We start from the raw sequence: 13,973 nt of genomic DNA, 5'->3' as shown, positions 1-13,973 counted from the left end.
TGGATGTCTTTCACTTTCCAGAATTTGGAAATTTAAAATATGTGCACCATACTATAGACACATTTTCAGGGTTTCAATGGGCTACTGCTCTTAGCTCTGAAAAGGGCCAATTCTGTTATAACACACATGTTAAAGGTGATGGCCATTATAGGTATACCTGCACAAGTAAAAACTGACAATGCTCCAGTATATGTCTCCACAAAATTGGAACAGTTTTTCAAATATTATAACATAAAGCATGTAACCCATATACCACACAATCCCACAGGACAAGCAGTGGTAGAGAGATCTAACCAAACACTGAAAGAAATGCTCCATAAACAGGCAGGGAAAGCAAAAAATCCCCAAACATAGGTTACATAATGTTTTATTAACACTAAACTTTCTTAATGCTAATGAGAAAAGACAAACAGCTTCAGAAAGACACTGGACTACAGAAAAAACTTCTGAACTAAACCGGCCAGTATACTTCAAAGATATACTGACCTCTGTATGGAAACCAGGACATGTGTTATGTTAGGGAAGGGGTTTCACCTTTGTTTCCACAGGAGAAGAAAAGCTTTGGATAACATCATAGTTGATCAAGATCCAGGCAGAAAAAGAAAAACCTCTCAATGAGGAGGAATGACAGGTCATCCACCAAGTTCCCCACAGCCAATGAAGAACTTCTTAACAGAAATCCTTGAACTCTCTGGAAAGAAAATGGGCCACACCTCATCGAGTCTACTGGATGCAACTTGAGTCATTTGAACTAACACTCCGGCCAGAACTTCAGGTAATGACTTCAATCAACACATGAACTTCAATCAAGATAAGGACTTCAACCAAGATCTTCAATTAAGCATCTCCCACCAAACAAGGACTGGATATAATCCACTCAAGACTTTCACCACTCTAACATTTTCTTCTTACAGGACCCCCACAAGGCTATCATCATCCCATTTCAGCAGGAAGTAACTTGGAGAATACTATGCCCTCTTACCCCACTGTTGTCACTAAGGATATTGTACACCTAGTTAGGGCTAGCTTCCTATTATTTAGGGTTAGGTTCGGAAGGAAGTGTTCAGGCTTGGACATCTCTTTCAGATGACTTCAGAGTTTAGTAGGAATAGATATAGTTAGGATGTGATATAAGTAGATTATTATATCTTCTTGTAATACACCTTTATGATTATTTTTTGGTTTTTAGAGACAGGGTTTCTCTGTGTAGCTTTGGAGCCTATCCTGGCACTCGCTCTGGAGACCAGGCTGGCCTCAAACTCACAGAGATCCGCCTGTCTCTGCCTCCCCAAAGCTGGGATTAAAGTGTGCACCACCAACACCCGGCCACCTTTATGATTATTAATTACAGATAATTTACACTGTTATGTTTAAATCCTCTTTAGACTAAAAGGGGAATTGTAGGGAGAAATCTGGTTTAGAGGTACTGCTGACCATACCTGCTTGGGGCTGGACACAGGTGTCGCTGACCACACCTGTTTGGGCATGATCAGAGTGACTTAACAAGGGTTTAAGAAGTTGGCAGGCATGCATGAAGGCCCTCTTTTCTCTCTTCCACTCAGCTCTGCTGGGTCACTCCTGCTCTGGTGTCAACCTGCTCACTGGCTCCATTGCGTGAGTACTTTCTTAATAAACTATCTATTATTAATCTATTTCTGACTCCACATTGCATTCAATGTTACTCTCTTGTGGGAAAAAATGAAGATATGACATGAGGAATGGAAAGTGTGAGGTCTCTGGTATTCCTAGACTTGTCTCTTCATCCATGTAAATGAGAAATTGTAGAGAATTCATCTGAGAAGTCCAAAGCTTGCTTAGCCCAATCATACCATCTTTTCAATTCTTCTTGCCTCTCTCAAACTGTCCCCACATTGGGGAGTTTATGACTCCTACTTCTCTCTCATTACTCTGGTCCTATTTATCACTTAGGATCTCCCACATACTCCAGCCAAACCAGGATTCAAAAGATCCTGAGTATAGGATGGACCACGAAGAAAGAAGAAGGACTTCAGAGATGTCACCCACCATCCTGGCTTTGAGGTCTACAAATTACATTGTTTTCTCAACTGGAAGTTTGGAGTGTGGAGGACCACACAGCCACAGGTGCCTGTGCACATGTGCACCCTATACCAACCAAGCTGCCATCAGACAATGAATACCGTTCTAAGCACTCTGCCTACTCTGGCTGCTATCATCCAGTCCTCAACCCTGTGAGGATAGCTCCAGGGAAAAAATTATGTCCCAAATGATAATTCATTCATCCAAGTTATGTAATAAGTCCATAACACAACCAAGATCCAAGAGATATTATAGCTCTAACACTCAAGGACTCCATATTTTTTAATTTTCATTTGTAATTAAAATAAAATTACATCATCCCCCTTCTCTTCCCTCCAAATCCTCTCATATCCCCACTCCATCACAACACTTTTCAGTTATTATTGGTATACACATGTAAGCACAAATATATGAAAACAACCCAATGAGTCAATTTGTTGTTGCTTGTATGAATATGTTTTCAGGGCTGACCACAAGCAATTACTGGACTTGTCCCCTAGTGAAGGCTTATTCTCCCTCTTTCAGGGGTCATTATTTCCCTAGTTCTTCATCTGGGAATGTGGTCTTGTGAGATTTTCCTGTCCGGCTTATCATGTCTATTGGTAAAGTCTTTGTTCAGATCTTGTTTAGGTGACCATAAGTTGTTGTTCCATGAGTGTGACTTCCTGTCATTTCTAGGAGACAGAATCTCACAGGAGACTTCCTAGTCCTCTGGCACTTACAATGTTACTGTCCCCTCTTCCTCAGTGTTCCATGAGACTTAGGTGTGGGGGTTGTATTGTAGATGTCAAGGTCTTCATCTTCACAGGCTCAGCCTTGCCCAGTGCTGTCTAGGATTAGTGAGGGAAATGTCACCCCATCATCTCAGGCCTTCCCAGAGGATAATACTTGGAGTTCTGTTCTCTAAGCAGAGACCAGTCAAGGAGTTCCAGCAAGCCAACACTGAGGGCTAGGGGAAAGGAAGACAGGAATTGCATGCTGCCCTTCAGGCCCTGAAAGTGAGCCCAACTATTGATATTTTTATTTAAGTTAGAAACAAGCTTGTTTTACATGTCAATCCCAGTTCAGTCTCCCTCCCCTCCTCCCCTGCATCCCACCAATCCCCTGTCCCATCCCCTTTCTGCTCCCCAGGAAGGGTGAGACCCCCGCCATGGGGAATCTTCAAAGTCTGCCATATCTTTTGGAACAGGGCTTAGGCCTCCCCTTCCCTCGTATGTCTATGCTGACAGAGTATCATTCTATGTGGAATGGGCTCCCAAATCCAATAGTATACTAGGGATAAATATTGATCCACTAGTAGAGGCCCCATAGTTTGCCCAGTCCTTCTGAAAGACACCAATATTTAGATGCCTGGTTCTGTCCTTTGCTGGTTTCAGAGCTGTCAGTTTTGGATCCTAGAGCTCCCCCTTGTTCAAGTCAGGTGTTTGTGTGGGTTTCTTCAGCCTGGTCTTGACCCCTTTGCTCATCACTCCTCCCTCTCTCATACTGGATTCCAGGAGTTTACCAGCTATTGATCTTATACTAAAGAAAACCACAGCATTCTGCCGACCGACCCAGGCATTCCGCCAACCAACCCAGGAACTAGGAACTAGGTGAGTGAGTCTCTGCCCTTACCTAACTCCTGCCCAAAACATCACTCACCCCGACCACCCCCCCACCTCCGCCTGCGCCTACCGGCTTGGAGTAGACATGCCCAGGCAGGGAGGAGCTCCCTGCTCCCTGAATCTGCTAGCACCCCACTCTTCCATTCCGCCCACCGACCCAGGAACAGGTGAGTGAGTCTCTGCCCTTACCCAACTCCCGCCCAAAACATCACTCACCCCGACCACCCCCACCACCTGCGCCTGCCGGATTGTTGTAGACACACCCAGGCAGGGAGGACCTCCCTGCTCCCTGAATATGGTAGCGCCCCACTCTTGCATCCCTTTCCGACCGACCCAGGAACAAGGTGAGTGAGCCTCTGCCCTTACCCAACTCCCACCCAAAACATCACTCACCCCGACCACCCCGGGCCTGCTCCCACCTGCTTGGGGTAGACATGCACAGACAAGGAGGAGCTCCCTGAATCTGGAAACACCCCACTCTTCCATCTCTTTCCGCCAACAACGAATGAGGAGACTACCAGGAGAGGCAAGACCATCCAGAGTTGTGGACATTGAATTCCTGGCCCCCCACGCACCACTAGGTCACAAGAGGAGATAGAGAGACCCCACCTGCACCCACTAAAAGAAGATATGGGAAGAAGACAGGATAAGATTTCACTCAACAACAGAAAGACCAATATGACACCACCAGAATCTAGGGACTCCACTCCATCAAGATCTGAAAAGCCCAACACAGAGCATGAAGATGAGATGGACCTGAAAAATTATCTCAGCAAGATGATAGAGACCTTTAAAGAGGAAACAAGAAAATCCCTTAAAGAAATAGAAAAAAAAGCAAACAAAAAATTAAATGAAATGGAGGAAAAGACAAACCAAAAAATTCAAGAAATAAACAAATCTCCTAAAGAATCTAAAGAAAGCCAAGAAAAAAATCCAAACAAGTGAAGGAAGTTCTTGAAACAGTTCAAAGCATGAAAGCTGAAATAGACACAATAAAGAAAACACAGAATGAGGCCATGCTGTGTCCCTCGCAATCGTCTCGCCAGCAAGAACGACACAGGACACTCGGATCCTTCTGCAGTAAAGCTTTAATGCATCTTGAGAGACAGATGATCAGCTTCCGATTAGGGAGACCCTGAGCCAAGAATCCCGTCCCCTTATAAAGGCTCATAAGCTCCGAGCAGTGCGTGTACAGCTGGGATAGGTGGAGGACTCATCACCCTATATGATGCCACGGAAGAGGCGAGACTAGGCAAGTGGAAAAACACTTGGCACATGCGCACCAACGTTGTTTACTTGATCCGGCAGCGGATGTCAGTGCCATCTTGTAATGGCGAATGTGAGTGCGGCTCCTCACAATGCTGGAAATGGAAAGGCTGGATAAACGATCAGGAACTAAAGATGTGAGTATAACCAATAGAATTCAAGAGATGGAAGAGAGAATCTCAGCTATTGAAGACTCGCTAGAGGATATACATTCATCAACCAAAGAAAACCTCAAGTCCAACAAATCCCTAACACAAAATATCCAGGAAATATGGGACACCGTAAAAAGACCAAACCTAAGAATAATAGGTGTAGAAGAAGGTGAAGAAACACTGCTCAAAGGTACAGAAAACATATTCAACAAAATCATAGAAGAAAACTTCCCCAACCTACAGAAGGATATGCCTATGAAAGTACAAGAAGCTTACAGGACACCAAACAGACTGGACCACAAAAAGAAGTCCCCCGACACATAATAATCAAAACACCAAATCTACAGAATAAAGAGAAAATATTAAGAGCAGCAAAGGAAAAAGGCCAAGTAACATATAAAGGCAAACCAATCAGAATCACACCCGACTTCTCAATGGAAACTCTGAAAGCCAGAAGGTCTTGGATAGATACCCTACAAGCACTAAGGGAGCATGGATGTCAAGCCAGACTACTGTACCTAGCAAAACTTTATGGAGAAAAAAATATTCCATGACAAAAACAGATTTAAACAATACATATCCACAAATCCAGCACTACAGAAGGTTCTGGAAGGAAAACTCCAACCCAACGAACATAACTACACTCACAAAAACATTGGCAATAGATAATCTAATTTTACCAAACACAAAAAGAAACAGGAGGGCGAAATCCACACGCAATGACACCGCCAACAATAAATCCAAAACAAAGAAGAACCAATGAACAATGGGCATTATTATCCCTAAATGTCAATGGTCTTAACTTACCCATAAAAAGATATAGGCTAACAGAATGGATACGAAGACAGAATCCATCCTTCTGCTGTTTAAAAGAAACACACTTCAACTTCAAAGACAGGCGATACCTCAAAGTAAAAGGATGGGAAAAAATTTTCCAATCAAATGGGATAAAGAAACAAGCCGGTGTAGCAATCCTAATATCTAACAAATTAGACTTTAAACTAAAAGCAATCAAAAGAGATGAAGAAGGGCATTTCATACTCATCACAGGAAAAGTCCATCAAGATGAAGTCTCAATCCTGAACATCTATGCCCCTAATACGAAAGCACCCACATTTGTAAAAGAAACATTACTAAAGCTCACACCACACATAAAACCACACACACTTATAGTAGGAGACTTCAACATCCCCCTTACACCACTAGACAGGACCACCAGACAGAAACTTAACAAAGAAACAAAGGCTCTGACAGAAGTTATGACCTAACTGGGTTTAACAGATATCTATAGAACATTCCATCCAAACTCAAAAGAATATACCTTCTTCTCGGCGCCACATGGAACCTTCTCAAAAATTGACCACATAGTTGGCAGCAAAGCAAACCTCCACAGTTACAAAAGAATTGAAATAACCCCCTGTATCTTGTCAGACCACCAAGCATTAAAGCTAGAATTCAACAGCAATACGAATGGCAGAAAACCTACATACTGGTGGAAAATGAATAACACCCAATTGCACCATTCCTGGGTTGAGGAAGAAATAAAAAGAAATTAAAGACTTCCTAGAATTTAATGAGAATGTAGACACAACATACCCAAACTTATGGGACACTCTGAAAGCAGTGCTAAGAGGGAAGTTCATAGCACTAAGTGCCCACATGAAGAAACTGGAGGAAAGTCACATTAGAGAATGACAGAACAACTGAAAGCTTTAGAGCAAAAAGAAGCAAACACACCAAGGAGGAGTAGACACCAGGAAATAATCAACCTGAGAGCCGAAATCAACAAAGTAGAAACTAGGAAAACAGTACAAAGAATCAATGAAACAAAGAGTTGGTTCTTTGAGAAGATCAACAAGATAGACAAACCTCTAGCCAAACTAACCAAAAGGCAGAGAGAGAGCATGCTAATTAACAAAATCAGAAACAAAAAGGGGGATATAACAACGGACACTGAGGAAATCCAGAGAATCTTCAGGTCATACTTTGAAAACCTGTACTCCACAAAATTGGAAATTCTAAAGGAAATGGACAGCTTTCTGGATAAATATCACTTACCAAAATTAAATCAAGATCAGATAAACAGTTTAAATCGATCCATAACCCCTAATGAAATAGAAGCAGTCATCAAAAGCCTCCCAACCAAAAAAAGCCCAGGGCCAGATGGCTTCACTGCAGAATTCCACCAGAAATTCAAACAAGAGCTAATTCCAGTACTCCTCAAACTGTTCCACACAATAGAAGCAGATGGAATATTGCCAAACTCTTTCTACAAGGCTACAATCACTTTGATACCCAAGCCACACAAAGATATGACTAAGAAAGAGAACTACAGACCGATATCCCTCATGAACATTGATGCTAAAATACTCAATAAAATATTGGTGAACCGAATCCAAGAACATATCAGAAAAATCATCCACCATGATCAAGTAGGCTTCATCCCAGGGATGCAAGGATGGTTCAACATACGAAAATCCATCAATGTAATCCACCATATAAACAAACTGAAAAAGAAAAAGCACATGATCATCTCAACTGAAGAATGGATAGAGAAAATGTGGTACATTTATACAATGGAGTACTACTCAGCAGAAAAAAGCAATGGAATCTTGAAATTCGCAAGCAAATGGATGGAACTAGAAGAAACCATCCTGAGTGAGGTAACCCAGTCACAAAAAGACAAACATGGTATGTACTCACTCATATATGAATTTTAGACATAGAACAAAGGATTACCAGCCTATAATCCTCTTCACCAAAGAAACGAAGAAACATGAAGGACTCTACGGGATAAATGGTCCCCAGGAATGGAAGTGGCATGAACTCCTGAACTAATTGAGAGCATGAGGGTAGGGGGGAAGGAGCTACTACAATAAGAGCAAGAGAAGAGGAGTAGAGGAGAGGAAATGGAGGAGCAGAAATATTGGGTTGGGGAAAGAATAGAGGAAAGAGAGCAGGCTGAGAGATACCATATCAGAGGGAGCCACTATAGGTCCGAGAAGAGATCTGGAACCAGGGATATCCCCAGAGACCTACAAGGATGGCATGATCTTACAATCCAGGCAATGGTGGAGTGGATGACCTAAAAGCCCTTCCCCTGAAATGAGATTGATGACTTTTCTTTATACCATCCTGGAGCCCTCACCCAATGGCTGATGGAGGCAGAGACAGACATCCACAGATATACATTGAGCGGAAATCGGGAATTTAGTTGAAGAGAGGGAGGAATGAAGAGTGAATGGGTCTGTGCCAGGCTGGAGAAACCCACAGGAACAGTTGACCTGAACAAGGGAGAGCACATCGACCCCAGATGCTGTCTGGGAGGCCAGTATGGGACTGATCCAGACCCCTGAACATGGATGTCAGTGGGGAGGCCTCTGCACTCCAGGGAGCCTCCGGTGGTGGATTGGTATTTTTCCCTGGTGCAAGAAGGGACTTTGAGAGCCCATCCCACTCGAGGGGTTGCACTCTGGCCCTGGACACATCAGAGGAGGGGCCCAGGACCTGCACGGGAGGATTTGGTGGACTTTGCGGAGCCCCCGTTGAGGGCCCTGCCCTGCCTGGGTAGTGGTGGGTGGATGGAGTGGGGGTGGACTGGGGGTGGGGGAGGAGGGATAAGGGATGGGGAAGGAAAGGGAGAGGGGACTTGCATGTGGGGTAGGCTTGTTCCCTGACTAGAACTGATGAATAGATTTTTAAAAATTTATTTATTTTCAATTTTAAAAAACCACAAATGATTTGCACATGAATGGTTAATTTCCAATCCTTCCCAGACACTCTTGTCACTAACATACACACAAGTCACAGCTTGTAAGTTCCTTTACACTCTCCTGGGTCCTCATGATGAGTTACTGAGACAAGTAGACTATTCTAGTCCCCCTGTAGGACTGAAGGCATGGCTCAGTGATTAAGAGCACTGGCTGCTCTTGAAGATGGACCTGGGTTCAATTCCCAGTACCCAAGTGGTGGCGCACAGTGGTCTCTTACTCCATTTCAATGGTTTTTGTCACTTTCTCGCCTCCACAGGCATAAAGCATTGTGTAGTTCACAAATACACAAGCAGGTAAAAAAAAAAACCCATACACATAAATTTTCTTAAATATCTAATCCCCTTTGCTCAGGGGTCCAGAGCAGGCTGGTGAAACCCACAGAAACAGCTGACCTGAACAACGGGGAGCTCTTGGTCCTAAGACTGATAGCTGGGAAACCAGCAAGGGATTGATCTAGACCCCAGGAAAGTGGATTTCAGTGAGGAGACCTTGGAAATCCATGGGGCATCCTGTAATAGATCAGTACTTATTCCCAGCATAGGTGTGGACTTTGGGAGCCCATTCCACATAGAGGGATACTCCCTGAGCCAAGACACACAGGAGTGGGCCTAGGCCCTGTCCCAAAGGATATGACAGACTCTGAAGACCCCCTATGGAAGGCATCACACTCCCTGGGGGAGCAGAAGGTGTATGTGATACACAGGGTTTTAGTTGGGGGAGTAGTAGGGAAGGTGGGGAGAGAGAGGGAACTGGGATTGACATGTAAAACAATCTTGTTTCTAATTCAAATAAAAACTGAAAAACAAATCTAATCCCCATGTTACAGAAATAGAAACGTACAGCTCGGGAATTTACCCAAGGTGATTGTTACTGAATCTGTGTTTTAGGATAAAAGCCAAGAAATTCCACAATGCCACATCAACTCAGAGACTTCATCAGGAGGGCACCATGCTCAGAACATTCTCTAGCTTGCTGTAAATCAAACACACAAAAGAGGAAAACAAAGTGTATGTACCTTTTTTATGTATGCACATACATAACAAATGTATGTTCCTTTCATGTAGGAGCACACACACACACACACACACACACACTCAAAATGAGTATAAAAAATGAAAAAGGCCTTTCTTCACAGAAGTTCTATAAATATATAATAGTGAACAATCATTTGTGTACAAAAACTAAGCTGTTACATTTCATCAATCTAACAAAAATTTTAAAAAAACATTCTTTTTTGCTTTTTAAAAACATTTTATATGCGAGTAGTTTCTTTAAAACATTTCCATCCTGCTATCTCTACCCTTCAACTCCTGCCATTGCCACACACCCTCTCAGCTTCATGACTTCATCCTGCTAAGTTCTTTTAGTGTTGTTTGTGTGTACATCACTTTAGGGTTGACCACTGCAGGTAGGTGAACTCACAGCAAACAAGGCACATGCAGCCTGGGGTAAAACTCTGAATTCAGCACAACATAACACCATGAACTTACTTAAAATATTATAAATTTATGGGCTTAGGGGAAATCCAATTTCTCAGTTTTTAACTCAATGTGTGGTCCTAGAACATCAACTTTGTATATGACAATTTTGTCTTACAATTCCAAAAAGTTGGACAAGCTCACCATTGGCTCATCCATTTTTTCCAGACATCTCCCACAATGAATTATTTCAAAAATGACACACCATTTTAAAATAAAAGCTCTCAATTGAGTTTTTGTTGTCAAAACTTGTCTTCATTTCACAAGTCCAACTTGTGATCACAAAGTAATCAGGAGGCAAAGTCTGAAAATCACGCAAGAAAATAAATATTTTTTTCTATCTCCCTATTCCACTTGAACTCAACTAAATCAGGGCAGCAGGGAACAGGGGAATTGAGTGCATCCAAAAGCTCATTTACCCAGGAAGAATTGAGTTTATGAGTGAGACCTCTAGACCAGAATTGAGACAAGGGCTCTCTTGAAAATTAGCAAACAGAAATAAAAAGCCACAGAAAGTCAGGCAACATCAATCACTTCTCATAGCTTCTTTTAATTACATTTCCTTGCGATTTGGAGGGTCATGCCATGGTGTGTGTGTGCTGTGGTCAGAAGACAAGGCTGAGGAGTTAGTTCTTGACCTTCACCATGTGATCCCCAGGGATAGATAAAACCTTGGGTTTGTCATCAGTTGTCTTTACCACTAAGCCACATTACCACTCAAACCATTTTTATATGTCAAAATTATGCTATAATATAGCAGTCCCATGTAGCTTTAAGTGTCCATTTGTCAAAGCCCAGAGTCACCTGAGGAAGGAATCTCAGTAAAGGGATTGCTTAGATCACATAGGCCTCTGGGTTCATCTTGGGAGAATTGTCCTGATTATTAATTTATGTAGAAATGTTCAACCAGTTTTGGGAAGCATCTTTCCCTAGGTTGATGGTCCTGGGATGGATAAGAAAGCTAACTAAGCATGCTTTCTTCTGGCTGCAAAAGTTAATACATTTACAGTATGGTACAACCACCATGTCTGTCTACTTGATGAACAGAAGATATGCCAGAGATAGACAGAGATGATGGTGATTCATCTTGATGGCCAATCTAATGGGCATGGAAGCAAACCTCAGCATGCCTGTGAGGGAGTTTCTAGATTCTGCTAAGTGAGGTAGGAAGCCCCATCTCAACCATAGATGACATCATCCCATGGACTGGGGTCCTGAACTCTCTCTCTCTCTCTCTCTCTCTCTCTCTCTCTCTCTCTCTCTCTCTCTCTCTCTCTCTCTCTCTCTCTCTCTGCACTGTGAAGAGCTGCCTCATGCTCCTGACACTGTCTTCTCCACCACAATGAACTGTAATTTTGAAGTGTGAGCTAGAATGAACCCTTCTTTCTTAAGTTGCTCTTCGCAGGTATTGTATCATAGTCACAAGAACACAAAGGAAGTGGGGTTGGAATTCTGGTGTAGGTGGCTCCTGGACTTCCTGTGGGCTCTGAAGACAGCTGTTATATGCTCTATGGACAGCTGGTGTTTTGAAATCCTGGAATGTGATTGACAGGAAGACCCTTGTGTGATGCAAACTTCCTCATGCTTAGGGATCTAATTAGGACATGGATGCTATAATGTTTACAACTTTCCCTTCTAAAGGTGTTAAACCCTGGCCTATGGCTTGTCAAGGGCTTGGGAGCTAGATCCACGAACCTGGCCATACCACTTTTTACTAGGAAGAAGTGAACCTGCATGACACTTAACCCTAGTGGGATGAGTTCAACTAGTAATTCAGAGAGAACAAAGTTATACAGTAACATCAGATTATCTAATAGATTTTCTTCATCAGAAAAAGAAATAACAAATATGAAGAGATGGCTCAGCAGTTAAGAGCACTAACCCTTCTTGGAGAGGACCTGAAGTAGTTCCCAGAACCCACAGTGTTTGCTCACAACCCTATGTAACTCCTGTTCCAGGGGACCCAATTCCTCTTCTGATATCTTCTAGTACTGGGCACATACATGATGCACTTACATACAGGCAAGTGAAATGGTCATCCACGTTTTGTTTTCTTTTCTTTTGTTTATTTGAGACAGGGTTTCTCTCTGTAGCTCTGGCTGTCCTGGAATTCAATCAGTCGGCCAGGCTGACCTTGAACTCAGAGATCCATCTACCTCTGCCTTCAGTGTGCTTTATTTTTCAATAGAAAAGGAGTAGGTGAGGAAAAGGAGGGGAAATAAGACAACAAAAGTTCAAGGGGATGCCAATTGGAAAACAGGAAGCAAAGTATCACTATTTGCAGATGTTATGATAATATACATAAGTGACCCAAAAATTCCACCAGGATACTCCTACAGCTGATAAACACCTTCAGCTATGTGGCTGGATATGAAATCAACTCAGAAAAATCAGTACCTTCCTATTTATAATAATAAATGGGAAACAAAACCATTCACAATAGTCACAAGTAATGTAAAATATCTAGGGTAACTCTAACTAAGCAAGTGAAAAAACTGTATGACAAGAATTTTAAGTCTTTGAAGGAAAAAAACTGGATAAGATATCAGAAGATGGAAAAATATCCCATGCTCATGGATCAGTAGGATTAACATAGTAAAATTGGACATCTTACCAAAAGCAATCTACACATTCAATGCAACCCCCATAAAAATTGCAACGCGATTCCTTACAGACCTCGAAAAAACAATACTCAATTTCATATGACAAAAACAAAACAAAAAAACAGGATAGCTAAAATAATCCTGTAAAATAAAGGAACTTCTGGAGGTATCACCATCCCTAATTTCAAACTCTACTACAGAGCTATAGTAATAAAAAAAACAGTATAGTATTGGCATAAAAACAAACATGTGGGTTAATAGAAATGAAGAACCTGACATAATTCCACACACTCATAAACACCTATTTTTAACAAAGAATCAAAAAATTTACAATGGGAAAAAAGAAGGCATCTTCAACAAAAGGTGCCGACATAACTGGATGTCAGCATGTAGAAGAATGCAAATAGATCCATATGTATCACCCTGATACATAAAACTCAAGTCCAAGTGGATCAAAGACCTCAATATAAATCCAGTTACACTGAACCTGATAGAAGAGAAATTGGGGGTTGCCTTGAACACATCAGCACAAGTGACAACTTCCTGCACATACGCACTGACACTGAGATCAACAATGAATAAATGGGACCTTCTGAAACTGAAAAGCTTCTTTAAAGCAAAGGACAATCAATAAGACAAAATTGCAGCCTATGGAATGGGAAAGGATCTTCATCAACCCCACATCTGAAGGAGGTCTGATCCCCAAAATATATAAAGAACTCAAAAAACTAGACATCAAAAAACCAAACAATCCAATTTTTAAAATGGGGTATAGATATAAACAGAGAATTTGAGACCTCAACAAAAGATCTCAAATGGTCAAAAGACACTTAAAGAATTGTTCAATATACTTAGGCATTAGGTGAATGAAAATCAAAATGACTCTGAGATTCTATCTTACACCTGTCAGAATGGCTAAGATCAAAAACACAAGTGGAGAGGATGTGGAGTCAGGGGACTACTCCTCCATTGCTGGTGGGAGTGCAAACTTGTAAAGCCACTTTGGAAATCATTATGTCTGTTTCTCAGAAATTGGGAG

At 42.0% G+C, this 13,973-nt stretch overlaps 1 protein-coding gene across 1 annotated transcript in view; it reads right to left on the bottom strand.

The window, feature by feature from the left end:
- Nucleotides 1–13,973, bottom strand: part of LOC100773351 (cytochrome P450 3A31) — a 79,656-nt gene that overhangs the window by 41,553 nt on the left and 24,130 nt on the right. The window lies entirely within an intron of this gene.

Source organism: Cricetulus griseus, chromosome 4 (genome assembly GCF_003668045.3).
Source record: "Cricetulus griseus strain 17A/GY chromosome 4, alternate assembly CriGri-PICRH-1.0, whole genome shotgun sequence".
Classification (NCBI taxonomy): domain Eukaryota; kingdom Metazoa; phylum Chordata; class Mammalia; order Rodentia; family Cricetidae; genus Cricetulus; species Cricetulus griseus.
Note: the sequence above shows the minus strand (reverse complement) of the source record. Positions and strands in the feature narration are given on the sequence as shown.